The sequence below is a fragment of the Eptatretus burgeri genome, chromosome 3 (genome assembly GCF_056783735.1).
Source record: "Eptatretus burgeri isolate ZD-2024b chromosome 3, Ebu_testis_v1, whole genome shotgun sequence".
NCBI lineage: Eukaryota > Metazoa > Chordata > Myxini > Myxiniformes > Myxinidae > Eptatretus > Eptatretus burgeri.
This window is the reverse complement of record NC_140963.1, coordinates 87,947,994-87,959,949: the sequence shown is the minus strand read 5'-3', so window position 1 is coordinate 87,959,949 and position 11,956 is coordinate 87,947,994. Positions and strand designations below refer to the sequence as shown.

Sequence of the window (11,956 nt, the reverse complement as noted above, 5' to 3'; positions counted from 1 at the left end):
GAGAGCTTGGGTATGTGACAAGGACAAAATGATTAGATTTTGGTGAAGATCCAAGTCTGGATCTGGATCCGTGAATTTTTTAAGAGATTCTTCACCATTGAGTGATAGGGCTAAAATGATATATCGCATGATATCTCAATGAAATACACATGGATTCAGACGAAACTTATGAGCCTGGTGTGGCTCAGTGGTTAAGGCGGTGGCTTGGGATCCTGAGTTCGAGCCCTGCTGGCCGCTGAGTTCGCATCAGGCGGGGGTGACTCAGCCTCTCATCCTTCTGAAGGTCGGCAAAATTAGTACCAGTATACTGGTAATTATCCCTGCAGGGTCGAAGGCGACGAAAGGGTTGGCATCAGGAAGGGCATCCGGCCATAAAAACATTGCCACAAGAAAGGGTACCATGATTGGAGCCTGCAAAAAGCTGACCCCCTGCTCAGGGATAAAGGCCTTCAAATGGTGTGATGATGACTCAGACGAAACTTGGTGGATGAGTTGGTTATGTGACATGAAGAAGCTGATTAAATTTTAGTTCAGGTCCGAATCCAGATCCGGTCTATCAGTAGGATGCAAAACTTAAACTAATTAGCTTGGCGGAGGTGTGCACTCTACCGAGTGCCATTCCAGTTGAATCATATGACAGTGCTCAGCTCGAATGGAAGAAAGTGAGGAACTTTGCTCCCCAATCCTCCTGCTCTCCAGACTTGATACCAATGAAGTTTTCCCACCTATTAGGTCAAAAGAGATGTTTCTTGACAGGCAGTTTGGGTTTGACAGAGGGCTGAACAATTCGTTGATGGGTAGCCTTTGTAAAACACTCCAACACGTGTATGGGAATAGTTTCCCAGGTGCCTTTGAGAAATGAAAAAAGGTTCTGGCAGAAGTGTATTGAGTCACACTTCCCTTCCAAAAATTTACTCAGGAAAGTGAAATGTAAAAAGTGACCATGACTTTTATATAAGGCTTGTAGGGATTTCCCAAAAGGAATGACCTTTACCAATTTTTTTTTTACATATTTGGCTCATGGCAGAGCTGCAATGCAAAAAAAAAAAACACACACACACATGACAAAACCAAACCTGCCTTCAGACAAACACAGCCACTGAGCTTGGGGGAAGTGATATACCTAACTTCGCAGTGCATTCCGGGTATCAGCGATGCCATTGTTTATGACGTCGCTTTTCTCTCCAAACTCAGCAGAGAAACATCCTCCTCCCCATGGAAGCAAACCTCTGGAATTTATCCCTGCTCTATCCTCTAAATGCTGAGTGTCAAGTCAAGCAAGGAAGCAGTACATGCCATTTTTAGTCTTTGCTATCACTCTGCCAGGGTCAGAGGAAAACCAATGAACTCCCAGACTCAGAGCAGATGCTCTAACCATGTCTCATCTCATGACTGTTTATTGATTTATGGTAATTCTTCTGAAAAGGAATGATGGCAATGTCTTAAAGGTAGCAAAGTCACTCAGCTTTGAGTTGTCAATTCTGGGAATAGGATCTCATTATAAGTTGTCCCGTTGTTCTGCAAACAACAATTTGCATTACAAAGTAAAGCATCCTTTGAAAGTCAATGTTAATCTGGCTGTCCTTTATGCTCGCGCTTGCTTAAACATCTCATTGTGTCTTTTGAGAAGAGTATGACACTGGATGCCAGTGTTAACAAGAACTGGCTCCCTCAAAATAACTTCCTTAGGAATCCACTGAATGTGTCGTTACAGTTTGATGGTATAGTTACTGTAATTCACTTTGAGTAATGTACAGATTGCGAGAGTCCAGCCCAAAAGCACTATTGCTCAATATGTCATACAAGTTCAGCCATCATACATTTTGTTTGTTGAAAATAATGAACAGCGAGACAAGAAACAATCTGTTTGGTGGCGTTTCATCACATATGATGTACGTTCGTTGCGTGCCTCGTGCGTCATACGTCGCCAGCCCCATGAGCACCGCCAGGGACAATTAGCGCATTAGCGCAGGGCCGGAGGGGAGAGAAGTGGCAGCGTTAAATAGAAAGCCCCCGTGAGTCCACCATTTCCTCTGGTTTTGGAAAGGGTTTAATTAACATTGGCACTTGTGAAATGAAAAACTGAGAAAACAATTCGGGTGGTAGTGGTTCCAGCGGTGGTGGTGTGGTTGTGGATAATATGGGTTGCAGTGTTGCCAAGATTCTCCAATTAATGACGGATAATTGAAATGTTTTTTTTTTTCGTTTTCATCAAGAGAGACACTTGATGTTGCTTATTGTTCTTATTCCTATTCCAATTCTTATTCTATAATTTTTTTTCTTCTTCCATACCCCCAAAGACCTTTGTTGCAAACATTGCATGGTCATGAAGTCTCTGTCTGTCCTATATCATGTCAGATTCTTCGGCAGTCCTGATGCAGGCAAAGTCTTGCAGATTCTGGCTTTGGTGGAGAAACCTAATTGCCTCCTTGTCTCGAGTTTGAATCCCAGTAGGGTCTATTTCCATTATCCTGACACAGTATCAAGATGGGACGTGGCTTTGCGGAGCTCGTCACCCTCCCAGGATAGTGGACAAAATCTGTGGTTCCCCTCTGGAATCAAGTCGATTTAAAATACCCCATGGTATCGCTTTTGCAAAAGTAGGTCCTAAGACGCCAACATATGTAGGTCATGCAAAAGGATAAAATGTGATATGATCGTAAGCACAACAAAATGGGGAAATGCGAAGAAAAAGTGGAAGCAAATAGTTGTTGTTGAGGAAATTCGATTGAGATGTTCAGTAAATGACGTGTGCAACACGAGAATGGCGGGCCGAATGGACCCTTCTCATCTCGAAGTGAAATTGATGACACGAGGGCAGGTTGAAGTCGCTGATCTGTTTCAGGTGTATGGACGCAAGCCAAGATAAATCACCGCAGAGGAAATTCTCGGACTCTCGCACTTCTGCAATCCGTGTTCTTTTGCATGCCTGGTAGGTGAGACAAAACGCACCTTTGCTTTACTTGGCTGTTTTACATCCACTATTATATGCAAAGTGAATAATTGCCTCAATCGACCAGAGGCCCAGATGTCCCACCCCACATCCCCACAAAAGGGAAATGAAAAAAAGGTACGTTCTGTTAAATATCAGCGTAATTGATATGAAATGTTCGCGTTTATGTAACCATTACTTTATTTACACGGACCCAAATTTCATATTTCAAGTCTACGACCCGAATGAGTGCTCTGATGTAAAGTTAACTTGAGAAGAACAATGTAAGTTTAAACCGTAGCCAAAAGGGCAGGTTTAATTGCCTTTAAAATATTGCCTGTTGCGCTGCAATTTGCAAATGAACTCGGCGTTTAACAGAGGTTGATGTGAATTTCCTTGAATTTGAAAAGTTTTGTGAAAAGCTGCTTCATGTAAGAATCCTAAGACTGCGTGTCGCCTCAATTTGACCGTCGCCTGGACAAATGGACTTTGACGACCTTTGGCGTTCAAAGAAAACTTCAGCATATCATGTTGTAGATTCCATGGTGCAGCTTCGTTGTTCATTTGTGAACTATGTTAGTATAGTTTGCTGTACCTGAAAGGTATCCATAAGCTATAAGAAGGTAAAACTATAACAAGGTACCTTTAATTATCGTAACTAAAGAACATGGCGAGAATTCGGTCAGTAGTTTCTCCCATTTGTGGAAATGCCCTCTGGAGATGGTTTGATTGCACGCTTCCTGCCAAGGCTTCAAGCAAGAGGTGCACCACAATCTCATGCCATCCCCCTTCCATACCAGTAATCTTTTCTACCACCACCACCCCCATTAACCCGAGTTCATTCAACCCCTCGACTTACGAGTAATACAAGGATATACAAGGAACTTGGAGACAAGAGGAGGCGATTTGGCCTGTCATGGCACACTATGAACACCATATTAATTCAATTAATCAGTGTATCTACTTAATTTCACTGCGAGGGGAGGGGGTGAGAGTAGGGAACATTGGGAAAAACACTGGGACATCACCAGGGTGTGTTTTTTCCTTGGGGGTGGGGGGCAGCTGAGTGGTAAGGAGGGTTGTTTGGTGAGGAGCGTACAAACGCCGACAAACACATTAACCTCTTGACGAGGCCATCCAACAAACATCACAATCACTACACATGTAAACAGTATAATCACCCATCCATACCTAAACAACCTACTACTCCTGCCAAGGTCCATGTACTCCTGTATTCCTAATGATTCGAGGTATCTATCTAAATCCAGTATAAAATTCCACTGTATACATGTGCACTTATTTGTTCCTCTTTTCTATCGTCTGTGGGACCAACTTCCCTGGCCTGTCCCGTTATTCCCTCCAGGGCTTCAAGACAGCTGTTCACAACTACCTCAGGTCACCCCATTCCCAAGCACTCACCTTTTTCAGGTTATTGTGCAAACTGGGCGGGAAGTGTACAAGAGGTAGTTTTGGCAGTGATATTCAACACCAGGGCTCAGAATGGTCCCTTCGTTAAGGGCCCAGAAGCATTCGTGAAATTTCCTCCTCATGATTGAGAATGCTGATGCCACTGCTCTCTGCAAAATGGTGCCGCCTTCTTTCCCGATTGCACAACATGAGGTTCCGAGGTGCAGTCTCACACGACCAAGCCAAAGTCAATGGCCAGCGTCTTGCTCCATGCACGGCCAAATTAGCCTCAGCATGAACACCAGAAATCATGTAGCCTTCTTCACCGTGTTGAGGGAATGCCAGCCGTAATGCCCTTCTCTTCAAACTGCTGATCCTCCCTCACTCGCTTCCATACCGCTCCTATATATCCTATATATCTATCTCTATCTCTATCTCTATCTCTCACCTCTGATGTCATGCCCATCAATCATCCACTCCAGGGGTGTGGTTTGCTAATTGTCATTTCTGGAGGTGGGTTTTCTTGCCTGCTTGGAAGTTCAGCTCAGTTGTTGTTTGAAGGACATGATCCCTTTTTATCGCCAGTCTTGAAATGCAATAGCAGGAAAAGGTCACAGGGGGCAATCACATACTGGGAGAAATTATCCTTAAACCCTACCGAATTTAACACAACACCACCCCCCCCCCCTCCCCGTGTGGTGACACGTAACACTTAAGTTCACAGTTTCCCTACTTCGGTTCCATTGAAATGTCTTCCACACATCCACGGACCAAGCTATTCCATACAATCCTATCCTTCCAATGAACTTCCTCCATCTGCCCCGCAAACATAACAATATGCATGTGTATATTGTTTCCAACGATTTTCTCAAATACTACTTCACCAGGGACCATAAAACCCATATCATTATAAAGGTTTTTGTTGGAGGAGTTCCACTTGAATCTCTTTTCCCATTACCAATTACCTTATATGTTTTATTTTAACCATTTACCTTATACGCTGTTTTAACTGAAGACAGAATCTCGAGGGATTGTGAATGAAAACATCCGTCAGAATTTACTTTTAACGATATGTATAAACGCATCACGAAGATGATAATTGGCTTGGGGTTATTTTTTGGCACAATTGAGCTGCTCAATGTCTCTTGAGAGTTGTAATTCCACAGGGTTTCTGAACATTTCACGGATTGCGAGTTGGACAGGTGACCGTGATGGGCCGTGACGTGTTGGAGCCGTGCTGTTGCTGTTTAGATTGCAGTTTCTGTACAGTCAGTGATGGCATGATCATGGGGTGCATAGGGTAGGGGAAAGAGTTAAAGATATTCCACTGTTTCAATGAGATAAGGAAGAAATATGTAATGATAGATGTGGGAATGTCGTTTTGCCTCTATGAGTGGGATTGGGGGGGGGGGTGGAGAGCAAAGATTGGACAGACTTGGGATAGGGATATTGAGGCTTCAGGGTGGGGGAGGGAGTGGGAGGAGTTGTGGTGGGAGAGGGGTTGGGACTTGGGGTGGGGAGGGGTTTGAAGACTTGGAGTGAGGTGAGGATTGAAGCCTTAGGGTTGGGATGGGGATATTGAGGACTTGGGGTTTGGAGGGGGTGAGGTTGAAGAATTGGAATTGAGAGGGGGAGGTTGAGGAATTTGGATTGGGATGGGGCAGTTGATGATTTGGGTGTTGTGGGGGGTGGGGGAGAGGTTGAGGACTTGAGCTCACATTTTACAGCATGGATGTTCCATGGGTCCCTTGGACTCCCTGCTCGTGAAAAATATTTGAAAAAGGAAAGGACGTGGCATGCATAGCAGGTGTGTATGATCCATCATGGCAACATTATATGATCAATGAGGCCAAGCAGCAGTTGGAAACCCTGCAATGACATCATGGGACTCATCACACTGAGCTGTGACAATAAAAAAGTGGAGAAATCCTCTCCCAACCTTCCAGATCCAACTCCCTACGATCAGTTTAAATTTGCTATTTTTTTGGTGAAATAAAGGTGTGAAGTTTTCTTTTCAGACCTTGTACGTGTTGGTTGATGAAATGGTAGCATACAGGATGTATTATTTAGTAATCCTCAACAACTGTGCTTCATTGTCAGGCTACACGTGGGTAATTTTATTTATTACCTATTACATTGTGACGTACACCATGGTACAAAGTAATGAGCGATCTGCACATGCTAGTTACTGCCACAGCTCGCTTTTAAGACAAATGATGGACGTTTCTCCAGCAACAAAGCGGAGATAAAAGCGAAAATAAATCAATTAATACTGAGTCTCGCATGGGAAAAATACTTACTACTGATTAAATGGTGGCTATGCACACAAATTTCTTCCTGCCTCCGTCAATGAGGTCGGCACATGAAATATTGAGCCACTTTTCCTGCTGTTTTCTTGATAATTCCTCAAATCGAGTTCAAATTGCTTTGTTGCAATTCCCGGGACTCGATAAAACGACCTTTACTTTTCTCTGTTAGCCAATTAGACCACTCGAAGACAGCACAAAAGCAAAGCATTTTCACTTTGAAATCACACCAGCTCGTTATCCCTACGCTTTTTGAAATGGGGAGCTATTGCAATCAGCTAGGTCTGTTTGTCTGTCTGTCTGTCCGTCCGTCCGTCCATCCGTTACACCAACCCAAACACTAAACGGTTGTGCAGATTTTCACAACACATGGTAGTTATGATCACCACCTTGCAAGAAGGTGCAAGAGCAGTTTTATTTTGGCCTCACCCCCTGGGGTGGGGTCAAAAGGTTAAATACCAAATAATGGAATTACGGGCACATTTTTCAGCATTTTCTAAAGAAACATTGTATCTGCAATCAACATTGGGGGTCAGATGAAATAAGTAACGATTTTTAAAATTTGAACACAGGTCCATTCCCCGTGGGGTGGGGACCTTAGATCAAAGGGATCAAAACAGAAAAAAAAAACTAGAAGGGCACTCAGTTGAGCACATACCTGCCGTCACGTAATAGCTAATCCATTAGAACATATCGGGCTCAATACATTTTTTTTAATGAGGTTACTCGGTAGACCGCATACCACAGCCACATAATACCTGATCTCAGGTATTAAGGGAAGCTCAGCCGCGTTCGCCATTACGGGTTAAAACGTACGGACTTCCGGATCCATTACGGGTTACAACGTACGGACTTCCGGATAATGATGACTTTGTGTATTCTAATAATTTCTCGATTTCTTATGCGCATTTATAGATAAACACAATGCCCCAAGTTATGATCATTTTCATATTAGACGGTGTATAAATTTCGGTAACATCAGAGTGCTGGTGTGCTCCAAACCAGGAAGTAAATTTTTTTTCTCTCTCTTCTCTTTTTGTTTTTCCTTGCCACGACATTGCGAAAAGGTAAAATACGTTGGCGCTCATTGAATAACTGGGTATTAAAACTATATTGCGAATCATCATAACTGCGAATAATATTCGAACTTCCGGGCCACGCACGTACGGCCACTCGAGAGCGAAGAAATTGCCTGTGTGGTTGTTGTTTGTTGCTCGCGGTTTGAATATTTTTATCTTGCCAAAACGAAGTTTTTGCAAGATATGTTAGTCAGCTTGTATGTTTTTTTTTTTTTTTTTTTTTTTTCTGTAATCACGTATAAAAAATTCTGCAGAGCACAGTTATCATTGGAAATTTTTGTAACTTCGCATATCAGAGGCCTATAGAGGTCCCTTTCAGCGCATAAAATTTTGAAGGTCAAGGTCAAAGGTCAAGGTCACTTTGTCGCAAATCAGGCGAGTCGACGAAACCCTTATTTTTTGAGTAATTTTGATCAGATCGTCTTCAAACTTCATGGGAATATAGTTCATGGTCTGGCGCTCAGCTGATTAATTTTTGGTGGCGATTGGCCTTGACCTTCATATGTTTTTTTTTTTGTTTGTTCTATAATCACGTATAAATCACTCTGCAGAGCACAGTTGTCATTGGAAATTTTTGTAACTTTGCATATCAGAGGCCTATAGAGGTTCCTTTCAGCGCATAAAATTTTGAAGGTCAAGGTCAAAGGTCAAGGTCACTTTGTCGCAAATCAGGGGAATCGACGAAACCCTTATTTTTTGGGTAATTTTGATCGGATCGTCTTCAAACTTCATGGGAATATAGTTCATGGTCTGGCGCTCATCTGATTAATTTTTGGTGGCGATTGGCCTTGACCTTCATGGTTAGCGCCTAAGGTCAAACATATTTGACCCCAAGGTCAAATTTTCAAGTTTTAGGAACCATATCGTGTCGTACCTCAAATTGAACACCTCGGTGAGTGCTTTCTTGATACGTCAAGCTTGAGACATTATGACGTCATTTGGTGACGTTATGAGGCAAAAGCATATTTTTCATGGTTACTCTGTAGAACGATTCTCATCGGAATCTCTCGTAGGCAGATATTCCTCAAGGAGTCGCTCCTGGTGGATAGCAGCTCTGTTCACCTCAGTGTGACTTTAAAGAAGTCACACGTGGTCACCTTTTGGCAAGATACGGGTCACCCTGCGGGTGACATTGGTTTATTTATTTATTTTTACGGGCACGTACTAGTCCATCTATAATTCCAGCAATGTGTGTGTGTGTGTATATATATATATATGTGTGTGTGTGTGTGTGTGTGTGTGTGTGTGTGTGTGTGTGTGTGTGTGTGTGTGTGTGTGTGTGTGTGTGTGTGTGTGTGTGTGTGTGTGTGTGTGTGTGTGTGTGTGTGTGTGTGTGTGTGTGTGTGTGTGTGTGTGTGTGTGTGACCACTGTTTCTCGACAACCACTGGTCCCATCTAATTGAAACTTGCCAGGTGTATTGCTGGGGCCCTGTGGATGTGCCTTTTCAAGGTTTGATATTAATCGGACAAGTGCTACCCAAGTTATGGCCATTTATTTACCAACCAATGACAGGACACGTTGCTGCGCAGGCGTGGCTGATGGGGAAGAGAACCTCAGCCGCGGTCCCCATTATGGGTTACAACGTACGGACTTCCGGATAGTGATGACTTGGTGTATTCAAATAATTTCTCGATTTCTTATGCGCATTTATAAACACAATGCCCCAATCCAGTCGTCGTTTATGAGAGCGAAGGAACAGCCTGTGTGGTTGTTTGAAAGTTTTTTGTTTTTTGGAAAGAAAGTTTTTTTTTCTGTCTCTTCTCTTCTCTTTGTGTTTTTCCTTGCGATGACATTGCGAAAAGGCAAAATACGTTGGCGCTAATTGAATAATTGGCCATTAAAACTAAATTGCAAATAATCGTAACTGCGATATGCGAACTTCCTGACAGTGAGGACTTAACTTCCGGACTTCCAGATAGTGACGAGTACTGTATTCTTTCTCGATTTATCGACTTACTGTATTCTTTCTTTCTCGATTTCTGTACTTTCTCGATTTCTTTCTCGATTTTCTTAAACACAATGCCCCAATCCAGTCGTCGTTTACAAGAGCAAAGGAACAGCCTGTGTGGTTGTTTGAAAGTTTTTGTTTTTTGTGGTTTGCACGTACTGTCACGCATGTACGGCCACGCACATACTGGCATGCGAGAGCGAAGGAACGGCCTGTGTGGTTGTTTCTGGCAAGCGGTTTGAAAGTTTTTTTTTGCACGTACGGCCACGCACGTACGGGCACGTACTAGTTGAAAAAAGCATGAAACACAATGGATTTGACTGCAAAACGAACGAAATGCATTTCATTTTGACATATGCAAAACCTTTTGACAGGCAGGTGTGAGACTTTTCAGAATTTTTACAAGATTGATGAACATGGAAGCAAATTACACACCGGGAACGCATGTTAGACCATTAAAGGTCATTTCAAAATCAACATTAAAAAAAAATCATACAATCAATTGCAACCACTCATGGAACCAGGTGCGTCACAACCCAAGCAGATAAACTTGCACCTTCCCGAGCAAATACGTCATGAGAGGCGAGATACAACCATTAAGTTTTCGACCTCCTCGAGAAATGCTTGTCTGAAAGGGAAATCTATCTCTTATGATGTGCTAGAAAAAGAGGAGCATCAATCACAATCACAAAAACTGTTCACCTGGCCGAACCAACACAATGATGAGAGGATCACAAGTAAATTTGAAATGCTTTTGTGAACTTACAGACTTCAGGAGCATTTCGATCCTTTTAGTTGAAAGTATAATGTGACTCAAAGAACAATGCTTGAGGTGTCTGAGACTTAAAAGTTGCATTGCATCTTAACACCTATTAAGGTGTCTGACACAATCTTATGTGATATATTAAACATAATGGCAGCATGGTACAGAGGTCTTGGGTTGTTTAGTCTGGGATTGATTCCTGACTCGACTGTAAACTATCGGATTGGTGCTTCCCAGGCAGGGTGTTGCAGCACAAAGTACACAGTCCATCAGATGGATGTTAATCTTGGTCTCCCATTTGCAGTTCATGGACATTAAAGATCCCACAACAAAATGGAGGAGTTATCACCGGCACCCTGAACAAATTGCAAATTCCAACCTAAAAACAGCGAGGAGGAAGTGGTCTGGTCTTCATGGATATTCCTTGATACAGGATTGCATTTATCTCTATCTTCGATTTTGGTGACTATGTAGAATGCAGCTCCTATGTGAAACACAAATTCACACACTCAGGTGTTTGCATGTTATGTGTAAATGGCGATCTTCGGCTATGAGGACAACTGAAGAATCACAGAACATAAAAAACATGATGCTACCGAGAAATCCTGAGATATTATACCCACAAACTAGGTGACATATTCTTTGCTGATTGGCTTGGCGCACAACGTCATTTGAATGTTTTCACGATATTAACCGATCATGAAAATTACAACGAGAACGACACTCTGTAGAGCGCATACCTCCGCCATGCTTTGTCTGATCCACGAGAACATCTCTCGGGCCCAATACATTTTTGAAATATCGTTCTATATATCATCTTAAGCTCTATCTCTCAATGGTGAAGAATCACTTTAAAAATAAAATAAATCTCGTATCCAGATTTGGATTGATATCTTCACCAAAATCGAATCAATTCATCCTTGTCACACACCCAACCTGTCCACCAAGTTTCATCCAAATCCGTCCACAACTTTTTAAGACATCCTGCATCCTGGTGAACATAACCAAACAAACAAACAAACAAACAGACAGACAGACAGGGGTGAAAACATAACCGCCTTCCACCTTCGGTGGCAGAGGTAGTAATAATGCACATCTTTTATAATTCTCACAATACCTGATTATGTAAACAACATGAAATGATACCTGAATGGCATGTTATTGATGCTTGGAATTATAATTTAGTCAAATGATAAATGAGCCATTATTAGTTTGATAAAATGAGCTTTAACTTGTTATTGTCTGCTCTTTTACATATCATCAGATATGTAAAGCTCTTTCTAACGACAGTCTCAATCGCTCACTCACTCACTCATATCTCTATTATAATACCAAGCTTGCACACTAAAAACTCGGTTCGCCGTCACATGATCCCTATGAAATTGCTGTAGCACTTAGCGGACATGCCGACAATGTTTGGGAAGTCTTGGCGTTCCATAGTACCACTTGCATTTTGCACAATGCGTATTTTGTCATTCCCCATGTATGGTCTGTCGTCTGCTACCAGCTATGTTGTACTG

At 42.5% G+C, this 11,956-nt stretch overlaps 2 long non-coding RNA genes across 2 annotated transcripts in view; one reads left to right on the top strand and one right to left on the bottom strand.

Annotated features, from left to right (window-relative positions):
* LOC147030393 (uncharacterized) overlaps positions 1-11,956 on the bottom strand; it is a 59,541-nt gene that overhangs the window by 10,387 nt on the left and 37,198 nt on the right. The window lies entirely within an intron of this gene.
* LOC147030394 (uncharacterized) overlaps positions 1-11,956 on the top strand; it is a 39,076-nt gene that overhangs the window by 7,942 nt on the left and 19,178 nt on the right. The gene's annotated exons all lie outside the window — the stretch shown is intronic.